Source organism: Aotus nancymaae, unplaced genomic scaffold, assembly GCF_030222135.1.
Source record: "Aotus nancymaae isolate 86718 unplaced genomic scaffold, 86718_ANA_hifiasm-v0.15.2.pri h1tg000076l, whole genome shotgun sequence".
Taxonomy (NCBI): domain Eukaryota; kingdom Metazoa; phylum Chordata; class Mammalia; order Primates; family Aotidae; genus Aotus; species Aotus nancymaae.
The window spans coordinates 9,574,165-9,598,046 of NW_026988491.1; positions in this window are offsets into that span (position 1 = coordinate 9,574,165).

Genomic DNA, 23,882 nt, shown 5'->3' on the forward strand with positions numbered 1-23,882 from the left:
GTCCTCCCTCTTCCACCCATGTCTGTGGGTCCTGGTCCTTCTGTAATAACCTACCCTGGGCTAGCATCACTGACTCCATCTTAGCTGTAAATTCCAACCTAGCTTCCCCCTCCCTACCACAGCCCCTCTGAGTGCATAACTGGGTCACGCTGCACTTAGAAGTGTTGAAGCATACTGTTCCTAACACTTGTAACCATTGTAACTGCATCGTCCTTGGCATACCCCCACCTCCCCTCTGGCTTTTGTAAGAAAAAGATTTCCCTTTGATCATTGTGTAGACGGATCCTAAACACCCCCCTTCTTGGTGACACCTGTGCCCATAGCCCCTTCCTCTAAGCTGCTTTTCTGCTTCTGTAAAATTCCGCTTCAGCTAGGATCCCACTCCCCTACCTAAATCAAGGTATAAAAGATAATCAGGCCTGGCGCGGTGGCTCACACCTGTAATCCCAGCACTTTGGGAGGCCGAAGTGGGCGGATCACGAGGTCAAGAGATGGAGACCACGGTGAAACCCCGTCTCTACTAAAAAATACAAAAATCAGCTAGGTGTGGTGGCGTGCACCTGTGGTCCCAGCTACTTGGGGGTCTGAGGCAGGAGAATTGCTTGAACCCGGGAGGCGGAGGTTGCAGTGAGCCGAGATCATGCCACTGCACTCCAGCCTGGTGCCTGGCAACAGAGCAAGACTCTGTCTCAAAAAAAAAAAAAAAAAAAAAAAAAAAAGATAATCAAGACCCTTCTTTGGGGTTGAGAGAATTTTGAGCATTAGCTGTCTCTTGGTCGCTGGCTAATTAAAAAAGGACTCTTAATTTCAAACTCAGTGTGTGGCACATTCCTTCTAACTGGCTCGGTTACAACACTTCTGCTTCCTCTGCAACTTTGTCCCCATCCACAGCCCATACTGTTACATGGAATACTTTCTAAGGAATGAAAACCTGAATGTTTCACTCTCCTGGTACATGGCAGGCCTCACCAGCTTCCCCCTAAGCCTCACCAGAAGATCCAAGAATCGAGCCCCACTTTATCCTACAGACTGAAGTCCCCAGTGCTCTACTTGACACTCCGTGCTTCAGTAAGGCTACTTTTCCTGCCATGGACTTCCCTGTACCTCTGTGTGCACTGTGCCCTCAGCCTGGTACTGCCTTCTGCCTCAAAAGGCTTTGTTACTTACTATGTAATACTGAGCTAATTACTCAAGGTACTCTTATGCCTGGATTACTATTACTTGCCTTTTAAGTCAAAACTCGAGTGAGCCTTCTCTGAACTCATTTCTTCCCCTTAGTCTGGATTGGGGCCTCTTTTTTTCCCCCCTTAGTCTGAACTGTGGCCTGTAGGCCAAATCAGGTTGCCATCTGCTTCTATAAATAATGTTTTATTGATACACAGACACACTAATTTGTTGCCTTCTGTGCAGTGCTTCATGTTATAACCAAAAAGTTTAGTTTTAACTGAGACCATATGTCTGGCAATCCCTAAAGTATTTCCTCTCTGACCTTTGGCAAACAAAATGTGCCCACTCCCATTCTAAAGCACCATATCATAGCACACACTACATTATATGGAATCACTTTCTCTACATATCTGCTTCTCCACTAGCATACACCTTCTTGAGTTGAAAATCTCAGCCTATTCATTTCTTAGCAGAACACAGTGGTTAATAGTATGAGTCTGAAGTCAGACTGTTAGAGCTGGTGTTCTGGCTTTGTTAATTACTCATTATGAGATACTAAGCAAGTTACTCAATCTTTCCTTTCCTGTTTCTTAACCAATTAAATACAGATAGCAGTGACATCCACTTCATATGCTTATTACAAGTATTAAATTAGTTAGATGTAAATTTCTTATTACAGTGTCTAATACTCAGAATGTACTATAGAACTATTAACCGCTAATATTAACATTAATCTCACCAGGCCCTAGCAGATAGTAGGGCTATTGAGTAATGGATATGTTTGATATTGAACCTTTCTGTCTTGATTTATGCCTTTAGAAAATCAGCACATTAGAAAACCATCTAGGGTCACACTCCAACTTTCAACCTGAAGACCAAGATATAATTGGTTGAAGCTCTCTTCATCTAAACTGTTCTTTTTATCTTTTTCTCTCATTTTCAAAGGCAATCAAATATCAAATCCTTTCAACACTAACCCCAAAACATATGCCAAATCATGTTACATCCCTTCATAGTCACTATTTCTGTAATCCAAGTTGTTATCATCATCTTAGGTCTGGATAATCTCAGCAGCCTATGTAAGCAAGATTTTGCTGTGTAACAAGCCACCCAAAACTTATTGGTTTAGAACAAAACCAATTGTGTAGCTCACAATTTTGTGGGTCAGTAATTAGGGCTGGGCTCAGCTGGGTGGTTCTTCTGGTCTCTGCTGGGCTCGCTCATGTGGCTTCTGGGTAAGGCTGGGGCTGGGTGGTCCCAGATGGCCTCTGCTGAGATATCTTCTCTCTGCTCTACCTGGTTTTCCTTGCAATAGCAGGTCAGCCCAGGCTTCTATAGGTGGTAGTTGAGTCAGTTCCAAGAAGGCATGCAAGGTCTCTTGAGGTCTACACTTGAGTATACCCTGACTTCTGCCCCATTCCAATGAAGAAAGAAAGTCATAGGCCAGTAAAAATTCAAGCCATGTAGCTGGGCACAGTGGTAGGCACCCGTAAACCCTACTCAGGAGGCTGAGACAGGAGAGAATCACTTGAACCCAAGAGGCAGAGGTTGCAGTGAACTGAGACTGTGCCACTGCACTCCAGACTGGGTGGCAGAGCGAGACTCAGTCTCAAAAACAAACAAACAACAACAACAAAAAAACCCCAAAACCTCAAACCATGGAGAAACAGACTCCATCCTATGAAAAGAATGGCTGAAAAGTCACTCTGTAAGAGACATGGATACTGGAAGAAGACTAATCATGCACCTTTTGTGCAAATGATTGACCACACCTCCTCACTGATCTCCCTGTTCTCCCTTTACTGTTTCTCCACTTCAGAGTCTGCACAAGAGCCACAGTGACCTTTTAGAAATGTAGATAGATTAGATTACCTCTCGGTCTAAAATCCTCCATGGCTTCCCCTTGCTTTCAGAATAAGACACAGATTGCCTAGTGTGACCTTGCAAGGTGCACTCTCTGTCTTCTCTCCATTCATTCTGCTTGTTCACTCTGTTCATCCTCCCCCGAGCTTCCTCTGCTCCTCCAATAGGCCTACCTTGCCCAGGCTTTGGGTCTAAGGCCTGACTTTTCTGACTGCCTTGGTTGGGAAGATGGTGATGACTTCCTTCACACCTGTCTGACTGCCTCCTTCTTGTCCTTTAAGTTTTGACTTAGACTCAAGTCAGAGATGACCACCCAACTTAGAGAAGCCCCATCACCTTGCTTCATTTTCTTTATAGCATTATTATATTCTCTTATGTGTCTTTGCATATCTGTTCATTCTTTCTCTCTCCACACTTAAAATGGAAGCGCCATGAGAATAAGGATCTCCTCTGTCTTGTTCGTTGCCTCAGGATCTAAAATGCTTCCCAATTTATAGTAAGTGCTCAATAAAGATTTGTATAAAGGTTGAAGTTACTGAGTCATACCATATGCCAGGTTCCAAGTTAAGCACTTTATTCTCATTATCTCATGTAATCTATGCAGGGACCATGCAAGGTAAACATTTTCATCCCAATTTTACAGTTGGAGAAATCAAAACTCAGAGTGGTTGATGTTCTTTTTAAACCATAAGTCATTATTAGCAGTGACTGTTTATTCTTCTCTGCTGCTTTACACTTCTTGTGGTGTCTTTTTCTGTGCCATTTGTTTGTTCTGTTCTATTTTGCACGTTAGTGCACAGAATTGGGTGAAATCTAACATTTGGTGCACGATGCTATTTTTTTGGGATGTTCACATCCTATTACTACAAGAAATTAGCCCCATAAAAGTAGAGCTGTTGTCTATATACTATTGATTCAGTATCTTCTGCCTCCTCCAGTCTCTAGGTTGAGGGTGTCTGTGACACTTTGTCACATGACATGTACTGGTGGGACGAGGTGTATCTTAGAAAACCTCTGACTCTTAGAGAGATAAGACTCACTGGAGATCATATAATCAGTCTCCTTCACACCACAAATGGAGAAGCAGAAGGCAAGAAATGGGCAATAATGTACCCAAGGCTACCCAGAGACTTCTGCCACTTACCAGCAGATTACACCAAAATCCAGGTCTTTTATGGAAGGTGAGTCTTCCCATTCTTTCATTTTAGTTTAAAAACCAAGCAGAGGCAACCAGAGGACCAATGGCCAATACTGAGGCACTCTAAGCCATCTCATTTATCCTCTCCCTCCACCTGGCAGAAATTATCTGTTTCCCTGAAATTTCTTCTGATGACAAATAGCATACCACCTTTAAAATACTTTAGTGACATTGCTTTCAGAATAAGACACTATTCTGAAAGCAATGTCACTAAAGTATTTGAAAGCTAATGGGCCCAAGTTAACTTTCCATCCAATAGAGAGTACCACCATTGCATGTTAAATGCATTCAACACAACCATCTCTTATGGACATTAAATCACAGTGTGGCCTTGTGATTCCTTGCAGGCATCCATGGTGCCCACATCTCTTGAATCCATTCTTTTCTCTCCACTCCACCCTCACCACCCTTATTGTGATGCCACCATCTTACACCTGGACTCAGTGGTCACTCCTCACCCACTTTGCTCCCCTTTTGACTCCCACTCCCCACAAGCAGGCAGAGCATCTCTATCTTGCCTCTGTTCATAGCCTTCCATTGGCCTTCTACTCTGAGAATAAAAGTAAAATTTCTTGGTGTGGTCCTGAAACCCCAGGTGGGCTAGTTCCTCTCCACATTGCAGCCATACTTCTTACCACCCTCCCCTTTACTCTCTGCTCTCAGGTCACTGGAACCTTTCTTTAGTCTTCACATCTGCTACCTCCCCCCAGCTCAGGCCTCTACCCTTGCTATAGATTCTGTGTGGAATCACCATCCTGACCACCAAACCTTCCTCTGGCTCCCGTCACCTAAAAATCTCCTGTCCACCTGATGCCCTCAGCACATATCACTGACTCAAGGACATCTCCCCTGAATCTCTCACTGGGTCAGTCTCCCTAGTGCACCTGTTCATTATATGACATGTAGAACATTTCCTGTGGCAGTGTATTTATGTGATAATTATTGGCTTCATGTCTGTCTCCTCCTTCAGGTTGTAAGCAGTGTGAGGGAAGTGACCATGGATTGTTTGCTTGTCACTCTACTTCCAGAGCCTGACACTCTACTTGGTACACATGAGAAGTTAAATAAGTATTTATTGAGTGAATAAATAAATGGCACTCTTGTTTGGGGTTTTCCAATCACTGTAATCTTGTATTTGGCATGAATGACAGATTCATAGGCCAATCAGAATGAGAAGAACAGATAGGTCAGGTCCCAAGAGAAAGATAGTAGCTCTCAGTGGTTACATCAAAGGTCCAGGGTTGCTTACTCTCTGTGTTATTACTGAGCTTTAGTTTCAATATCTGTAAAAGAAGGATAATAACAGCCACCACATTAATAATAGTAATAATAATACTCATCCAGTAAGACATTGAGAGGACTACATGATTTTGTGCCTGGCAGATAGCAAGTGCTCCAAAGTGTTAGCCATTGTGGTCATTACAAGAACGTATCAAGACAGTCATAGCACAGGATCATTTTTCTTAGCAAGCAGAGAGCACTATGGAAATCTTTTCTCTAAATACTGGTAAAATCCTCCTAAAGTTCAGAATAAATGACAGCCAAGCACTTTTGTCGCCTTATAATCCTAACTCCATGCTTGCTCAGGATTCCACCTTCCTTGTGGTCTCACTCTCCTCATCCTTGTCTCTGCCTCTCTCCTGGCCACATTTCCCCTCTTCCAGCCGGGTTCCCCACCTCTCGGGTACTTGCTTAGCAACTGAATCCATCTAGCTATTGGGGGTGGGAGGCGAGCCTTCAGAATCATTCCACAGAGTCTCGTCTTCCCCATTCTCCTCCTTCCTCACTGCCCACGCCACTGCCAATTAGGCACATCCTTTCCTGAAGGCTCTCAACTCCCCAGGAGTAGGACAGAAATAGCCCCCTGGCTTCAAAATCTGGAGCACCATATCCACCTCCACCAAAGACACACAGCTACACTCCTCTTCATTTTCCTGCCTTCCTTTCCACCAGCCTGCACCGTTTCATCCAGACATCATTCATTCCTTTCTGCTGCTTTGAACTTCAGAATTCTACATCAATGTGGAAAAGGCATGTGAGTAACAAGTGACTTCTCAAGGGACCTCAGTTTGTTCATCTGCAACAGAGGCTGCTGGAAAAATTGAACTGGCTCTTTCCACGGTATTCATGAGAAAGAAGTAAGATAATGTTTGGCACATCGTAGATGTACAGCAAATGTTGACTCCCATTGCTCTTACTTTGTGCATATTTTCTAAATCATAATTTACTAATTATGCCTGACAAAGGAACAGCATATTTGAAATCAGGGCTCATCTGCAGAATCTGCCCGGCTGTCAGCCACCTATGGTTCTGGCAGGGAAGAGGATGCGGAGTGGCATCCATCCCATGACACCGTGCTGAGCCACTCTCCTTACCTCCTCCCCTTTCACTAAGCCTTAGAAAAGTTTTGTGATGAGATTACAATCTTCCCAAGGACAGGAACCCTGTCATGCTCAACTTTGTACCTGGCCCAATCCCTGACAGGTACCCAGCACTCCAAAGAATGTTTTCACAAGACCAGCCAATGTTGACTGGTACCTCCACAGTTAGCTAAAATGGATTATTATGACCCTCATTTCAGACTTTGCAAGGAGGCTCTGTGATTATCTCCCAGGACAGAGATGAATTCCTTGGGAAAGGGTCTTCACTACATCCTTGGTGAGGAATAATAGGGAGCATCTGACAGAACATGTAGAGTCTGTGGTATAGAAACCTACTAATATTAACTACATAACCCACACCATAGCATCCTCATTACAGGATATGCATTCAGTCATTCCCAATATGCCCTTTTGTTTTATTAAAATCTATCTTTTAAAAGGCCACCTCTGGGTGAATTAATAAATAGGCATCTCAACAGCGTGGAACAAACCTCCTAGAGGCAAGATGCTGGCGGCAAGAATGGGTCACATCAGTGATTAGAATACTGCCTCAATCAAGTTCATACCTGTCAGTATTTACTGCATGTCAGACTTAACCAAGAATCATGCTTGCAGCAAATATTAAAATGGTGAATTTAATAAACCAGACCTTCTCCCTCTCACGAACATAATCCTTTCCTTGTTCCCTGCCTCTGCCACGATCTTGCCAGCCTCCATACAGTATTTAGTAATTTGCCAACTGCACATAGTAACTGACCAGCTAGAAAGTTTCATTTGCAACAGAGATGATTTCCTTTGGTATTTAGTTCTGCCACCTGCCCTCCATATACACCTACCTCTCAACTTCTAAAGTTCATGAGGCTTTCAAAGCAGCCATTTCCACATGCGTCTGTTGTTTACCAAAGCAAACCAGAGCACCTCACAGCCACAAATTAAAGAAACCATGTGGGCTCCTCAAAATTTCCATGAATGGGCACCAAAAAGAAGTTCATTAAAACAATGTAATATCCTTAATGCAACTAATGTGCTTCCTCCTGTTCTAACAAGCTTATGAATAATAGATGAAGGGAGCTTCATCTGTTTTAATTAATTTGGTCTTGAAATTAATTCAATTCAGTACAAAATTAGCAAGCAATTAAGCCTCATTGGCCCAACTGGACAAAAATATGCCAATACATCACTGGCTGGAGAAGCAAACTAGAAATGGACAAGAACCAGAGTCCATTATCCAAAACCAGAACTTCCAGTAGGAGCATCACCCGTCCCCAGGAGGCCACCACTTGGTCCCTTTTCCAGATCTCATAATTAAATTTCCACGTCATCACTAGGAATTTCAGCATTTATAGGTTGGGAAATTCTTGAGGGAAGTTCCAAATGCATAGCAAGATTGCTTTTGTTTTTGTTCTATTTTGGTTTTGAAACTTCCAAATAATTTATGAGAATTTGCTACGCATTAAGGCATAGGATCTAATAGCAATTATCGACTGCAATACTTGGGTACATGCAATAAACACTTTGGTCTAAGAAATTATCAGTTTGTTATGTACATGAGTTTAGCAGATTCTTGGTTCCATTATCTACTTGGCAATTACATATAGTGTTATAATAATAGTTTATCTTAAAATAGTGCACCACTTCTTCAGATCTTGGCATGCTTAATGAGCACTTTTTTCTTAACCCTCACAATGCCCTTTAGAATTGGGAAGATATAAATATCGTTAAAGTTACTTTCAAAACAAAGATACTGGGGTTCCAAGACAGGGATAGACAATCACAGTATTCTAAGAGCTTCAAAAGACATTAACTCCGACCATCCATCCTGTGCCTGAATTCTACCTGCCTCTACCTGAACACCTCCAGCGATAGGGAACTCATTAATGCACGAAGCTACCCATTCCATCTCTAGAGAATGTGATTGTCAGATTGATCTGGAATTTATCTCCCATAGATAATGACTTTTTAAACTCCAAGCTAGTCTGATTTATCCTATACACGGCATCTATTCTCCATGTTTAGCCACCTTCTTAACATCAGTTTCTCCTTATGATATGGCTCTGAGCCCTTTAACATTCTGATCATTCTCCTTGGAATCAATGTTAAGGGACAATGCAATGTACTAGTAGGAAGTATCAGTTTGGAAGACAGTCAAAACTGGAGTTGAGTTCTGGGAGTATCATTTCAAGGCTGTTTGTGCATGGGCTACATGCTTAGACCTTTGAATCTCAACATTCTTATCTATAGAATATGGATAAAATATCCACTTTGTAAGATTATTGTGATGACTGATGGAACTAATACATAAAGAATATTTATTATAGAGTCCAGCACAGTTTTCAGTAAATGGTAACCAAATAATAATTTTAGCTAATTTCTACATGGCTCATACTAAGCACTTTATACATTAACTCACTGCTACTTCACAACAAGCCATGACATTGTTATTTTTCCTATTTTATACATGAGGCAACTGATGTACAGAGAAGTTAAGGAACTTGCCCAACGTTGCACAGCCACTAGGAGACAGAACCAGGACTTGAACGTAGACAGTCTAGCTCCAGAGTCTATATTTGGTGGCAGCCATGTATCTTAAACTGTGGTCCCTAATATAGAATGTTTTTCAGGAGTTGTCTGATCTAAGCTGATGTAGTTTGTCTGTGTCCCCACAGAAATCTCATCTTGAACTGTAGTTCCCATAATCCTCACGTGTTGTAAGATGGACCCCGTACAGGTAATTGAATCATGTGGGCAGTTACTCACATGCTGCTGTTCTCATGATAGTGAGTTCTCACATGATCCAATAGCTTTAGAAAGGGCTTTTCCCCCTTTTGCTCAGCATTTCTCCTTGCTGCCACTATGTGAAGAGGGATGTGTTTGCTTCCCCTTCCACCATGATTATAGGTTTCCTGAGACCTCCCCAGCCCTGTGGAACTCTGAGTCAATTAAACCTCTTCCCTTTATAAATTACTGAGTCTCAGGTATGTCTTTATTAGCAGGGAGAGAACAAACTACTATGTAAACTGAATAGCATATGAGGACCCTGGCCTTCTCCCAATGGTGAGCAAGATTGTCCTAGTTTTCCTCGTGTGGAGTTTCATCCATTTAGCTGCCCCTCCCTCTATGATGTTTTCACTGTGACAGGTTGCTTAGCTTTGACTCCCCAATCCTTTGTTTATTCAGCTGCTTTGTAAATCCAAGCATAAAACTTAACAATTAGCCTTTTTAAACGCCATCTTGTTAAATTTAATCAAAATTCTAAGCTGCTGACATCTTCTGGGATCCTGACTCTCTCATTCAGCACATTTTCTTTACTCCCAAATCCAAGTCTTCAACACATTTGATGAAAGTGTCTCCCCTAACCTCATCCCAGACACTGACGAAAATATTGGGTCAGACAGGGCACCATGCCATTAGAGTCCTCTGTCCAAGATGGCATTGATCTGCTAATCAGCACCCTCTGGGTAGGGCTTAGTCCTGTACAAAAATAGAGTATGAATCACCTTCCCTTTAAGACTGTGGCTTCTTTTTGTTGTTTTCTGCTTAATCTTTCTTTTCATTTCAGGTAATTCTAGTTAGCAAAACAGATAGCATAGTTAAAACACTAAAATTAAATTACATCCATTTTTGGGATTTCATCTGCCCATAGGTAAAATGGGGAGGAAAGTAAATTGGTAATCTCTAAGAACATTTCCAAGTCTAACAACTTCAGAAAAACACCAGAGTGTACTAGGTTCTCTATGGTCTGGACTTTGTATCCCTCAGAAATCTTAAATCTTACCATTCCCATTTCACATGTAACTTGCCAGCCAGCCACAAAACTTATACAGTCCCTTTTTCACAGTCTCTCCTCCCCATCACCTGGTTGTGTCCCTGCTGCTGCTTCTGCCCTCATTTGTCCAGCTGATGACATTCTAGTTATTCTTCAAAACCAACTCAGATCAACAATTGTTCTGGAACAACTGACCATCCATATACAAAAAGAGAACTTTGATCCATACCTCACACCATATGAAAAAGATGAAATCAGAATGAATCACAAACCTAAATGTGAAATATAACAATTCTAGAAGAAAACATAGAAAATACATCTTTGTGACTTTGGGTTAAGGAAAGATTTCTTAGCTATGACACCAAAAGCATGATAAATAATTTATCAATTGGATTTTATCAAAATTAGTAGTATTTATTTTCAAAAGACACTCTAAGGAGAATGAAAAGACAAGCTACAAACTGGGAGAATTTATTTTAAAATGATGTATCACCATGATGGGCAAATCCACAGAGACCAAAAGTAAATTAGTGGCTGCTAGAGGCTGAGGGGAAGAAAGAATGGGGAGTAACTTTTAGCATATATGGAGTTTTTTGGTGAATGATGATGAAAATGTTCCAGAATTTGTGGTGATGGTTGCACACATTGTTAAATGCTAAAAACTGATGAACAGTACATTTTTAGATTATGAAGTTTATGTTGTAAGAATTATATCTCAATTTTTAAGAAGCCTTAGATCATGATTTTCTACTGTTTAAACTTACCAATGGCTTCCTGTAGCACTCAAACAAATCTGCTTACCTTACAAGGCTCTATTTTGTTTCCAAAAGAAAAGGACAGATAAACTCTTGAGTCCCACTCTCAAACCAGTTTCTCTCATATTCATTAAATATATATGTTCTTCTGTGTATTATGCATTGTTCTAGGCACTTGCGATTGAATAAAACAGATGAAGAACTCAACCCCTGTGAGTTTACATTCTAATAGAGGAAACATACATTCTCAGGAAATGGCAAACACTGGACTCATACTTGACTAGTCTCTTTGTCTCAGACCCATCAGTATGCCTTGTCAATTTAACCTTCAAAATATATCCAGAATTTAATCACTGCTTACCAGCTTCACTGCAACGGCCCTGGTCTAAGCCACCATCTTTCTCTCCTGGATTATCACAGTAGCTTTTCCTAATGCTCACCCTGCTTCTATCTTTCCAGCTTTCAGAGTTTTCTACAAATATCACCTGGAAGTATCCTTTTAAAGCATAAGTTAGATTACGTTGCATCTCTTCCCACAATGCTCCAACGGCTCCCTCTCTCACTCAAAGACAAAGAGCCTTGTCGTAATGCCTATCAAGCCCCAATCTGATCCCTAGCTCCTTTCCACAACCACTCTCCCCGTCATTCCCTCTGCTTCAGATGTGCTGGACTTCTCGCTGTGTATCAAGTAGACCAGGCAAGAATTCTGCCTCAGGACATTTGCACTTGATGCCCCTGTGCCTGGAATTCTTTTCTCCTGGGTTTCCACATGATTTGCAACTTCATTTCTTTCAGGTCTCTTTCCAAATGTTACCTTATCACTGTGACCTCCCCTGGCCATCCTATATAAACCGGGAATTCATCTGCCTAATCTCTCAAGGGTTCTTTCTATCCTCTCAACAATTGTATTTTTCTCCACAGTATTTATCTCTACCTGACAAAATGTTGATTGGTTAATTGAGTCTATCTACCCCAGTGAGCCACTGGGCTCTTGGAGGGCAGATGCTCGTCTGTTGTTTTTCACAGCTATATTCCTGGTGCCTAAAATAGTGCTAGCATATGAGGGCATTTTACAAATACTTGTTAAATAAATGAATGAATTGTGTTGGGATGACAGGATATTTCTTTCTGCCTTAAGGGACTCACACACACCAAAGCTGGGTTATAGGTATTAAAGAAACCCAGCATGTACCACCCTTATAATAACACTTGCCATTTATTGAGGCATTCCTTCACTGGCCTTCATTCATCATGGCTTGCATAAAAATATCAAAGAAGCTCAGAAAATCAAAGGCAGAGTCAAAGGATCTTAGAGGCTGGAACTAGGTGGCTCTTTAAATTCCAACTCTGGTACTTGCCAGTTCTGTTGCCTCAAGTGAGCTACTGAGTCTCAGTTTCCTCATCTGTAAAGCAGGTATAATATGTGCACATTTTGGAGTTGTTATGAAGATCAGAGATGATGCTTTTTTGTTTTGTTTTGTTTTGTTTTTGTTTTTTGAGACAGTCTTGCTCTTTCACCCAGACTGGAGTGCAGTTGTGCAAGCTCAGCTCACTGCAACCTCTGCTTCCCGGATTCAAGTGATTCTCATGCCTCAGCCTCCAGAGTAGCTGCTACCACGCCCAACTAATTTTTCTATTTTTTGTAGAGATGGGTTTTGCCATGTGGGTCAGACTGGTCTGGAACCCCTGACCTCAAGTGATCTGCCCACCTTGGCTTCCCAAAGTGCTGGGATTACAGACGTGAGCCACCACGTCCAGCCTGGAGATGATGCTTTCTGAGCACTAAGCACAGTGCCCAGTATTATGGCAGCCATGATTAAGGGGAGCTCAACAAGGAGGTGACAGTGGAGAGTGCATCTCAGGTTGATGGAATCACCAGGATGGAGCATCCTCCACAGCACAAACCTAGAAAAGGGAATGGTAAGTTGCAGATGCAGCAGTGAGCCCCAGACAGGACCCAAGATGGAGACAGGGCTTAAAAGATTTGGTATCTGTTCCAGGCATTCAGCTCCTGTGTGCAGAAGTAAGAGGGCCCAGAATGAGGCTAAATATAATACATTTAAGATCCAAGGACCTACTATGCACCCAGTAACGGATCATATCTAACACGTGTGAATGAATGTATTGACATTTGGAAGACAAACCCAGACGCCAGATTCCTATCAATATACATTTATAGACACATAGATATAGACATAGAAATAGGTAAAAATATAGATTGATATGTCCTCTTTCATTCTTCTGTGGAAGGTGAATGGCCAAAAACCAAAAGGACCTTTTCACCAGGACTTCCAAGAAGGTCTTTCTCAGAGTGAAGTGACTGAAAATCCAGCCCAGGTTTTCATCAAGCCCTCCAGCCCTAGGAAGTAGAATCAGTGATGCTGTGGCTTCCAGGGAGAATGGATGTTTTTAATAAAGGGGCAAAAGCTCTTTCCTTTTGTGGGAAGTTAAAATATATTCATTATCAGCTTTGAAGTTCAGACAGAGTCAGCAAAGATTGTGTTTATAAGCAAGGAAAGTTTATCAGAGACTAGAAACCCTGCTTCTCCTAATGACTGAGTAGCAAACAATGCTATGAGTTTATCTTTAGGGCGCCACAAAGACAGTTGAAAACTCCTCTTCTCTGTTCCCATTTCTAGAGAAAGTCTGGCATTATTGTCCTTCCATGGGGGGAGTTTTTCCTAAGTAAAATGTTTCCCAAGTAAAAGCTCTACTTCTTGTCACAGACCCACAATAAAATAATAATAATAATAATAATAAAGAAATACTCTTCCTCCTTCCAACGTCCTCCCCATTTGCTATCAACCACTCCCTACCCTAAGTACACACACACACACACACACACACTACAGAATGCCTAAAATTTCATTGTCAGGAATTCAGCCTTTTGTGCCAGCCTTGTTTTTCTTGCAGCTATCATCACATAAGATGCAAATATTCTAGAACTGGAAATAAAACTGCAGTTTACATTTAGTTAGCAACTTGAAATTTACAAAGTGCTTTCACTTCCATTATGTCTTCAAAGTTGAACATAGTCTTGAGCTCAGCATACCCAGAACCAGCAAATGACAAAGGCTCAGTGTTCAGGGAACATCTCTTGAGTGAATAATTTAAATGGATGAATGAACAGACACTGTGACATTTGTAAAATAAGAATTATTGTCTCCATTGAAACAAAAAGTCAGAAAGGTAAATGAATTGCCCACAGTCACAAACAAGTAAGTGGTAAACCTACAGTTTAAACATCTGGTTGCAAAACTAAGGAAGTACCAAGCCCTATCAGCTACCATCTTTCCTTTGGACAAACATGTTTGAAGCCAGGTGAGAGTTAACTGAGTACGGCAGGATTAGAATGGAATAGGACATTAGGCGAGGAGAGGAAAGTGATGCTGAGCTTGGAGCTGAAAGACCTGGGCCAATCATGCGGTCTTGAACTTCACCCTTCACTTAGCTTTGTTTTCCTAATTTGCAAACTGGAGATAAGAAGATATTAATGTGCAAGGTTGTTATGAAGATCTAAATAAATATCAGCTAAAATCGGACTTTGCAACCCTGCAAAGAGCATGCAGGTAAAGATAAAGAATTTCCAACAATATCTTTAGCAGCACATTAGTATTTCCCTATTTGTATTATGAATATAATATTTAGTCCACCATTCATTCATTCAATCATTGGATTTACTGAATATTTTCTTTGTACCAGGCGTGGAGCACCAAGCATTAAAGAACATAAGGCCCTTGAGATCAAGAAGCTGGAAACTCCTAATAACCTACCACATAGGGTTATTCGGAGAAATAAATTAATTACAGTAAATACAGAGTTAGGAGACAATCAAAACCTGGGCAATCCGTAATTTAGCTTACTTACCTTTAATCTCACTAAAAATAAACCTTAATAGATCTCTATAGAAGTAAAAGAGAATCCCTTTTCCTCTTTTTATATTTCTACTTCCCAACCCCCCTGCTCCTTCATAAGACGGGGGTCTGTTGAGTGTATCTGTATATCTGGTTTGGGGTGATTCTTTCTGACCTTCCTTTATCCACTATTTTGCTTTCCTTGCAACCCAACGTGTTCCTTGCGACTTTGTTAGTTTATTACCTCAAACTTAATTTTCACTGAAAATTAATTAGAAAAAGCAAATATTGGCCAGGCGCAGTGGCTCACACTTGTAATCACAGCACTTTGGGAGGCCAAGGCTGGCGGATCATGAGGTTAGGAGTTTGAGACCAGACTGGACAACACAGTGAAACCCTGTCTCTACTAAAAATACAAAAAAAAAAAAAAAAAATTAGCTAGGTGTGGTGGTGGGTGCCTGTAATCCCAGCTACTCAGGAGGCTGAGGCAGAATGGCTTGAACCATGTAGGCGGAGGGTACAGTGAGCTGAGATCGTGCCACTACACTCCAGCTTGGGCAACAGAGCTAGACTCTGCCTAAAAAAGAAAAAGAAAAAAAAGAAAAGAAAGAAAAAGCAAATACTACAAAATAAGCTACATGAATTAGACAGCAATTCATGTTTACTACAAACAGATAATTACAAAAGAACCGAGGACTGCATACCTTAGACCATACCATGGCCTGGTCATTGGACTCTGTTTGAGGACTAGCTCTGTTCTTGGATTTATGATAAGACATCTACTTCCAGCCTATGCCACTGAACCCTCCTGCCTCCCAGAAATCCTTATTTCAAGGGCAAAAGACCTTGCACAGCTATTTGTTTAGAGTTAGCAGAGAAATTTAGTTTATATTTTCCTAAGATATCAAGATTTGCGTCCAATGTCTCACATTGCTGTGCAGAAGTACCAATGACCCTTCTTCTCCAGAAAGCCCAGTGCTGGCCACCCCCATTGCCCAGCTCTCTAGACAGCAGACATATTCAATTCAGTTAGACTCAGAGAACTCTGACTCTCAGGAACTTATAGAGACAGCTCCTTCAGGTGACTGGGAAGCTGGGGTCCAGAGGCAGGGTGGCTTGGCTAAAGTCACACACATAGAATCGTACCACCTGTGTGAGGTGAAAGACCACCTAATCCCATCAGCACCCTCTTCATGAGCGTCCTGAGTCTACAGGATTCCTGACAAGTATCACTCATCCAGCCTTTCCTTGAACACCTCCAGCAGCAAAGAAGTGAAGAACTTGGCACCTCCCAAAGCAACCCATTTTATCTCTGACTCCTGGGAAGTTATTACATTGAGCTGTGAGAGCTGCAGTCTCTCTCTCTCTGCCTTTCTCTCTCTCCATCTCATTCTCTTCCTCCCTCTCTCTCTCCTTCTTCCCTCCTTTTGTCTCTTCTTTCAACTCATCCCTCCCTCTCCCCAAGTTTTACTTATTTACTCTAGTCCTCCATGTTGAGGTCACACAGGATTGGTCATCTCCAATAGTAGAGCTAGAATTAAGTAGAGCTTGCATTTCCTATTCATCCCACCACGCTGTACCACCTCCCTCACCCTACAACACACACATGAAAAGGAAAGGTAAAGGATTTCCAACAATATCTTTAGCAGCACATTAGTATTTCCCTATTTGCATTAGGAATATAATATTTAATCCACCAGGCATTCATTCATTCATTCATTCATTCATTGGATTTATTGAATATTTTCTTTGTACCAGGTATGGAGCAGCAAGCATTAACGGACATAAGGCCCTTGCAATCAAGCAGCTGGAAAAGTCTAACTAAAATGCAATGTAACAAGAGCTATGCTAAGGATCCCTGCAAAGTGCTATGTGAGCACAGAGGAGAATGTGGCTAATTGGCTGAGAGTGATTTCATCAAAAATGTCTTTTTCTTATATCTCCACTCCCTGGCCTGAAGAAGACACCTCAACAAATGTTTGCATGAATAAATGAAGCTGGTCACATTGGTTTAGCTGATTACCACTGCACCTACTTGGATGAGCCTGTCAGGCCACCTCTGGGGGTGCAGGAGGGCTCTAGGAAGAGCTATACCTGGTCCACCCAATGGCCATCTCTGTACTAGTCCAGTGCCTCTCACCGGGTCCCTCCCATGACACGTGGGAATTATGAGAGCTACAATTTAAGATGAGATTTGCATGGGGACACAGCCAGGCTTTACCAGGCTACCATAAGAGTGTACCACAACTGGGTAGCTTAAAACAACAATTTATTTGCTCACAATTCTAGAGGCTAAAAGTCCAAAATCAAGGTGTCAGCATGGTGGGTCCTTCTAGAGGCTCTCATGGTCATCTGTTCCATGCCTCTCCCAGCTTCTGGTGGTTGCTGGTGGTCTTCGGTGGCCCTCAGCTTGTATGTATGTCACTCTAATCTCTGCCTCCAGCTTTACATGGTGTTCTCCTTCTGTGTGTGTACAAAAAAGACCAGGGAGTGAGGCAAGACCAGTTTCAGTTAAAGACACACAGGGGCGCATTCAGGAACTCGGCCCCACTGTACAATACACAGACAGACAGCAAGAAAAGAAATGTGTCCCTTGTGAGAATCATAGCAGCCATTGGAGGCTATGGTTGTGAGTAACAAACAGCAGTTCCGAGTTCAGCAAAAATGAATGGATTGGCATTGGTATGGGGTAGTTCAAGGAATCAAATGGAAAGTTGAAGCAACAGCTCTTAAAAAGAATGGGAACAAATACAACCGGGGATCTGGGAGACAAGAACAAGTGAACAGTGTATTTGGGTAATTGTTGGAATGAATGGATGCCACCATGTTTTTCTTGTAGTAAGATTTAAATTACAGGGAGAAAGTATTTGACTGGCCAAGCTTGAGTCTCACGCTTACCCGCTTGGCGGTCGGTGGGGCACCCTGATTATACACCAAGACTATATCGAATGGGCAAGAGAACATTTCCCACAGCAAAATCTGTATGCTTCTTCTGGATGGCCAAAAGAAGGGATGGTGTTTATCAGGCCGGCAAAAGCCACAGTCGTCCTCCATAATTATCGGAAAATGCACTTTTTTATCTAGGTAGAAGAGCCCACAAAGCTCTGTGCAAGTTTCTGGACTTATTAATTAGTGCCATGACTTTTTGCCTATTTACTTAAAATTTTTTAAATGTCCAGTAGTCATGCAGTTCATTTTTCTCCACGAAGGCTTCTGCCAAGGTGCTGGCATGCCTCCTTCCAGTCAGACAATCTGATAAGCAAACACATTGGCATTTAAAAGGCAGGTCTGTGAATGGTCTTTTTTTTCCCAAGAAGTAATTCATATTAGAGGCCTGGTGAAGGATGGGGAAAAAAATACCATGCCCTAGTGCTGAATAAGTTTGAACTTCAGTGCTGTTAGCAGGCTCTGGATGTGAGCTGATCTCAGATAAAACAGCTCCTTACAGGCAGAGGCGCTGGGTCCCAGCAACGCCTGGAAAAATGAAGCCACCCGAAATGGATTCTCCTGCTTCTCAGGGATATGTCCAAATTGCTCAAATGATGACCCCTCCTGGGGAAAATTCTCACAGTGGAAGAGGCAAATTTCTATGTGGAGATGAAATGACTCAATTCTGGCGGTTTGCCGGGGCAGGGTCCCAGTGGGAGTGAGGGCACTCCCCTCCTCTGATGAGGGTGGAGGGGAGGGGGGCTCAGTCTCTTCTTCTCCGTTCATCTTGGAATGTTATCCCACTTCAGCAGATGGGCAAGGAGACTTGAGGACTGCTTCATTCAGTATGCACAGCCTTGGGCCACAAGAAAATCCCTCATGGACACCCAGGTCAGGGAAGCTACATTTTCAGGAACAGGGGGTGTCTGCCTTCCACTCAGGGAGCTCACAGAAGTCATGAGAACACTGGCTCAGAGTCTGCAGAACTAGATGAGGCTCCCGGCTCTGCCATGTACCAGCTGGTAACCTCTGTTTCTTTAGCTCTAAAATAAAAATAACAATCGACCCTACCACATAGAGTTATTAGGAGAAATAAATTAGTTAATGAAATCAAAGTGCTTGACACGGTGCCCGATGTACAGTTAGTGTTGAATAAATGGTAGGTATGATTTACCATTATCACTAAAGGGGTACAAGCCAATTTTCATCTCCTTTTCAACCCTTAGCTTTTATTTACTGAACCAAATCCATCTGTCCTACTGAAGAAGAAATAGGAGGGGCTTGACTGATTTTCACAAATAGGTACAAAAAACCAGGGTCCTGAACTGGAGATAACTTTTGCTAGTAACACTCTGTATGGTAAACATACCTGAGGGTGATAACAGGCATACCTTTAGAATGTCCCTGCATGGCAGACACACCTGAATGTATGTTCCAAGCTAGGGAATCCAGGCATAGCCAACCCAGGGATTCATTTCTGGTCTGTGAGGAACATCTGACCTCCCAGCCCGTCTTTTGGATCACAGGCTGTACAGGGAATTGACGCCCTGAGTTTTGGGTTAAATGAAGGTTGCTAGGTGGAGGTCATGAAAGAGAAGGTGTTACGTGAAAATACTGTATCAACTGCATGCTGTTTGCAAGTGGCTGTAGTTATCCTGCCCAGTCTGCCACCACCAGGCAGTGCAGTTATCTTATCTAGCCCACCGCCACTGGACTGATTCTATACGTAAGGCAATTCTCCCATCCATCCTGTCCTGTCCAGCCCGCTGCCATTAGGGACTATCCTCTGTATGTAATCCCCTAATGAAACCCCAAGTCTCATATGCTGGCTCTGGGTCTCTTCTTCAACTTCTTGAACCTGGCGGGTTCCCTATTGAGATTAATAGGGGTTCCATACAACACACCCCTTCCACAGTTTTACTAGCCATGCCCTTCAACCCCCATCAAAGTGATTTCTGCACTTCTATGTGGATCTTGACCAAGAAGCTTAAGAAGGCTGACATCCATCCAGCTGAAGACCATCTTCTTTCTTAACCCAGTCCCTGATTGACCTCTTACTATGTGTGCATCAAATAGATTATCCGAGAGGAAGCTTGGCAGTTGAAGAAAATGCAGACTTTGGGCAAGACATCCCTGGTGAAAATCCCTTGCTAACTATGTGTCCTTAATCAAATATTTCACCTCTCAGGGTTGCATTTGACTTTCAGAGGCACTTTGGGCTTTAGAAACAGTGCATGTGGTTAGGGGAACATAGGGTGCTTCTTTCCCTTGCCAGATGTTTCCTTCAAGTAGAAAAAACCTGGCCTCTCTCCTCCCCTTGTTTGTCTTTCCCAAGAAAGTGTTTTATCTGATGGTGCATTAAAATACACGTGCGTGTGTGTGTGTGTGTGTGTGTGTGTGTAGATGATAGGGATGAATGATAGAAAGATAAATAGATAATAAAGAGATAGAGAGAGAGAGATGGTAAAGGTAGATAGACTCTTCTACTCTTTTTTTTTATTGCATTTTAGGTTTTGGGGTACATGTGAAGAACATGCAAGATTGTTGCATAGGTACACAAGTGGCAGTGTGATTTGCTGCCTTCCTCCCCATCACCTATATCCAGCATTTCTCCCCATGCTATCTCTCCCCAACTCCCCATCCCCCGCTGTCCCTCCCCTATTTCACCCTGACAGACCCCAGTGTGTGATGCTCCCCTCCCTGTGTCCATATGTTCTCATTGTTCAACACCCACCTATGAGTGAGAACATGCAGTGTTTGATTTTCTGTTCTTGTGTCAGTTTGCTGAGAATGATGGTTTCCAGGTTCATCCATGTCCCTACGAAGGACACGAACTCATCATTTTTTATGGCTGCATAGTATTCCATGGTGTCTATGTGCCACATTTTCTTTATCCAGTCTATCATCGATGGGCATTTGGGTTGGTTCCAGGTCTTCGCTATCTACTCTTCTTTCTAACAAGGGAGCTACCTACAGGAAATTCATGCTTCCCCTGCTACCCCTGTTATTAAGGGGGCCTAATCCTGCAAGTCACAACCTATAAGAGGTTGAGATTCCCAACATCCTATGCATTGAGCTATGAATTTTGGGAGAGAGACAGAGAAATTTAGGGGAGCAAAATAACATGTAGAGAGAGAGCCCTTTGGTAATACCCAGGTGGATGACCAAGCTTTATGGTACTTGGTTCAATGCAGGTCATGAGTTGAGCCTCATCCTGGGCACACACTTAGAATCCTAGTTTTATGGATAACTAGCCATGTGACCATGGACAAATGACTCTACTAGCTTTACACAGAGGAAAGGAACAATGAGGATTCTTCCCTTACAGGCTCTGTTTGCCTATAACCATCAGCTTTAAAATTTAAAAAGACCCTATTGCAATCAAATATGCCAGAGAATAAAATACATAAAATTAAAAAAAACCCCATGTGCTTGTCTCTAGATGCACTGAGGCAGTGGCTGAGGGAATTAGTTCTTACAATCTCTGCAGGGAGTATAACATACTCACCTAGCCTTTTAATTATAGATCATATTTGGCTATCAACTTCCTATATCTTTCCTTTACAGCAACCAGGCCAGACTATGAAAAGCAAACCTTCATTTGTTCACTCAAAAATTGTTTTTTTTAACCGATATTTATGGAGGATCTACTGTGTGCTGGACATTGTTCTAGATCCTCAAGATACAGCATGAACAAAAAGTAAAATTCTTGCCCTCATGGAGCTTATAATCTAATGAAAGAAGACAATAAAAACATTTTTTAGTGTTTATTTCAGAGAGACAGGAGAAGATAGAGTGTTCAGGTGGCAGTAAGTGCCCAGCAGGAAAACAAATAAGAATCAAGCAGTAGGGAGTGTGAAGATTGAGGGCTGTGGCCATTTTATATAAAGACCTTTGACAATAGGCAAAGATGTTTGAAACTACAGTCAGTGAAGGCTAGCTTTAGTCCCTCTTGGGACCCTTGAAACCTGTACAATTCAGACAGGCTAGATGCAAAGCATGTGCCAGACAGGCAGGCAAAGCCAGACCCCCTTCAGACCCAAGCACGGAATGAGTTGTAGTCAAGGAGAATTGACTCAGAGAAAGTCTTCACATTCTCCAGCCCTGAAGCACTTGACCATGGCTGCAGATTGGAATCATCTGGAAAGATTTTTAAAATACAGTTCCCCTAGCCCACTCCCAGAGACTCCAACTGAATGGTCTAGGGTTGGGTTTATGTAGTGTCTTCTTTTTTAAAAAAAATTTATTTATTATACTTTAAGTTCTGGGGTACACATGCAGAACATGCAGGTTTGTTACACAGATATACACGTGCCATGGTGGTTTGCTGCATCTATCACCCCGTCATCTATATTATGTATTTCTCCTAATGCTATCCCTCCCCATATCCCCAACACCCGCTATCCCTCCCCTAGCCCCCACCCTCTGACAGGCCCTGGTGTGTGATGCTCCCCTCCCTGTGTCCATGTGTTCTCATTGTTCAACACCCACTTATGAGTGAGAACTTGCAGTGTTTGGTTTTCTGTTCTTGTGTCAGTTTGCTGAGAATGATGGCTTCTAGCTTCATCCATGTCCCTGCAAAGGACATGAACTCATCCTTTTTATGGCTGCATAGTATTCCATGGTATATATGTGCCACATTTTCTTTATCCAGTCTATCACTGATGGGCGTTTGGGTTGGTTCCAAGTCTTTGCTACTGTGAACAGTGCTGCAATAAACATGTGTGCATGTGTCTTTATAACAGAATGATTTATAATCCTTTGGGTATATGCCAGTAATGGGATTGCTGGGTCAAATATTATTTCTATTTCTAGACCCTTGAGGAATTGCCACACTGTCCTCCACAATGGTTGAACTAATTTACACTCATGTAAAGTGTCTTCTTAAGGCTCCCAAAGTGATTCCAAAGTGCAGCCAGGGTGGGGTATATCTATCTGTCTGGAGACCCATGCAGGTCATTAGTCATATAAGCCATGGGGGAGACAAGACTGGCCTCAGGGGCTATGCAGTGGAGCTCATAAAAGGAAATTCAAAAGAAGTTAGAGCTCTTTTCTTGCTGGAAGGTTCTCCTCGGAATTCCTGCTTTGGGTATTGTTTTGCATCTTGGAGGTGCTCTCCCAAAGCAGCTGAAGGTGCCAAAAAGTAGAATCACCATCATCACCACCTCAGAAACTCACATCCTTGAAGGAAAAACCAGAAAGACTTAGGAGTCCAGAGGAAAGGGGCAAAGTCAAGCCCCCAGAATAGTTGCCCTCCACTTTAGCCCAGACAAAAGTAGCTCTTGCAGTCTCAACATTCACTATTGGCCCAGCCCACTCACCCCAGTAGGAAATTTCACAGAAATCTGAGGCCAACAAACACACAGTGAGAAACCAAGGGCAGCCACTGCCTGAACTATCCTTTTCCCTATTGGGGGTGATCACGGACTTTTAACAAACTTTTCAGGGGCTGGGGATCTTGGCCAACTCTCTCTCCATTAAAACACCAAGGAGTTCATGACAAGAGACAGGCAGGTGGGTGACAATTTAAAAATAAAGGAAAACAATAGCAAAAGCATGCACTAGGTACTGCCATGAGCAAGAATGCCTTTGACTGGTTAACCTGCATCCGATTTGGAATCCAAGTCACTGTTGGACGTCTGCAGTATGGTCTCCATTTTACAGATGACAAAATCCAGGGTCAGAGAGGGCAGGTAAGTTGCCTGGTATCACACAGCTGCCCATATCTTTCTAAATAGCGCCATCTGGCTCCTAAGCAGTCACAGAAATGGGCCCATGATGGCCAACACCAGTGGAGACTCTCTGAGGTTGAATTTATAGACTGTCTCCTAATACCCACAGCCCTGGAGCTATGCTCTGAGGAGCCGGGGTCACTCACGGCACTGCTGCACACAGGACATCTGACCTGGCTGCTGGGAACATTTTGTATCTGCCAGGCAAGGCCAGGGGGAACTCCCTCCCGCATTTGCT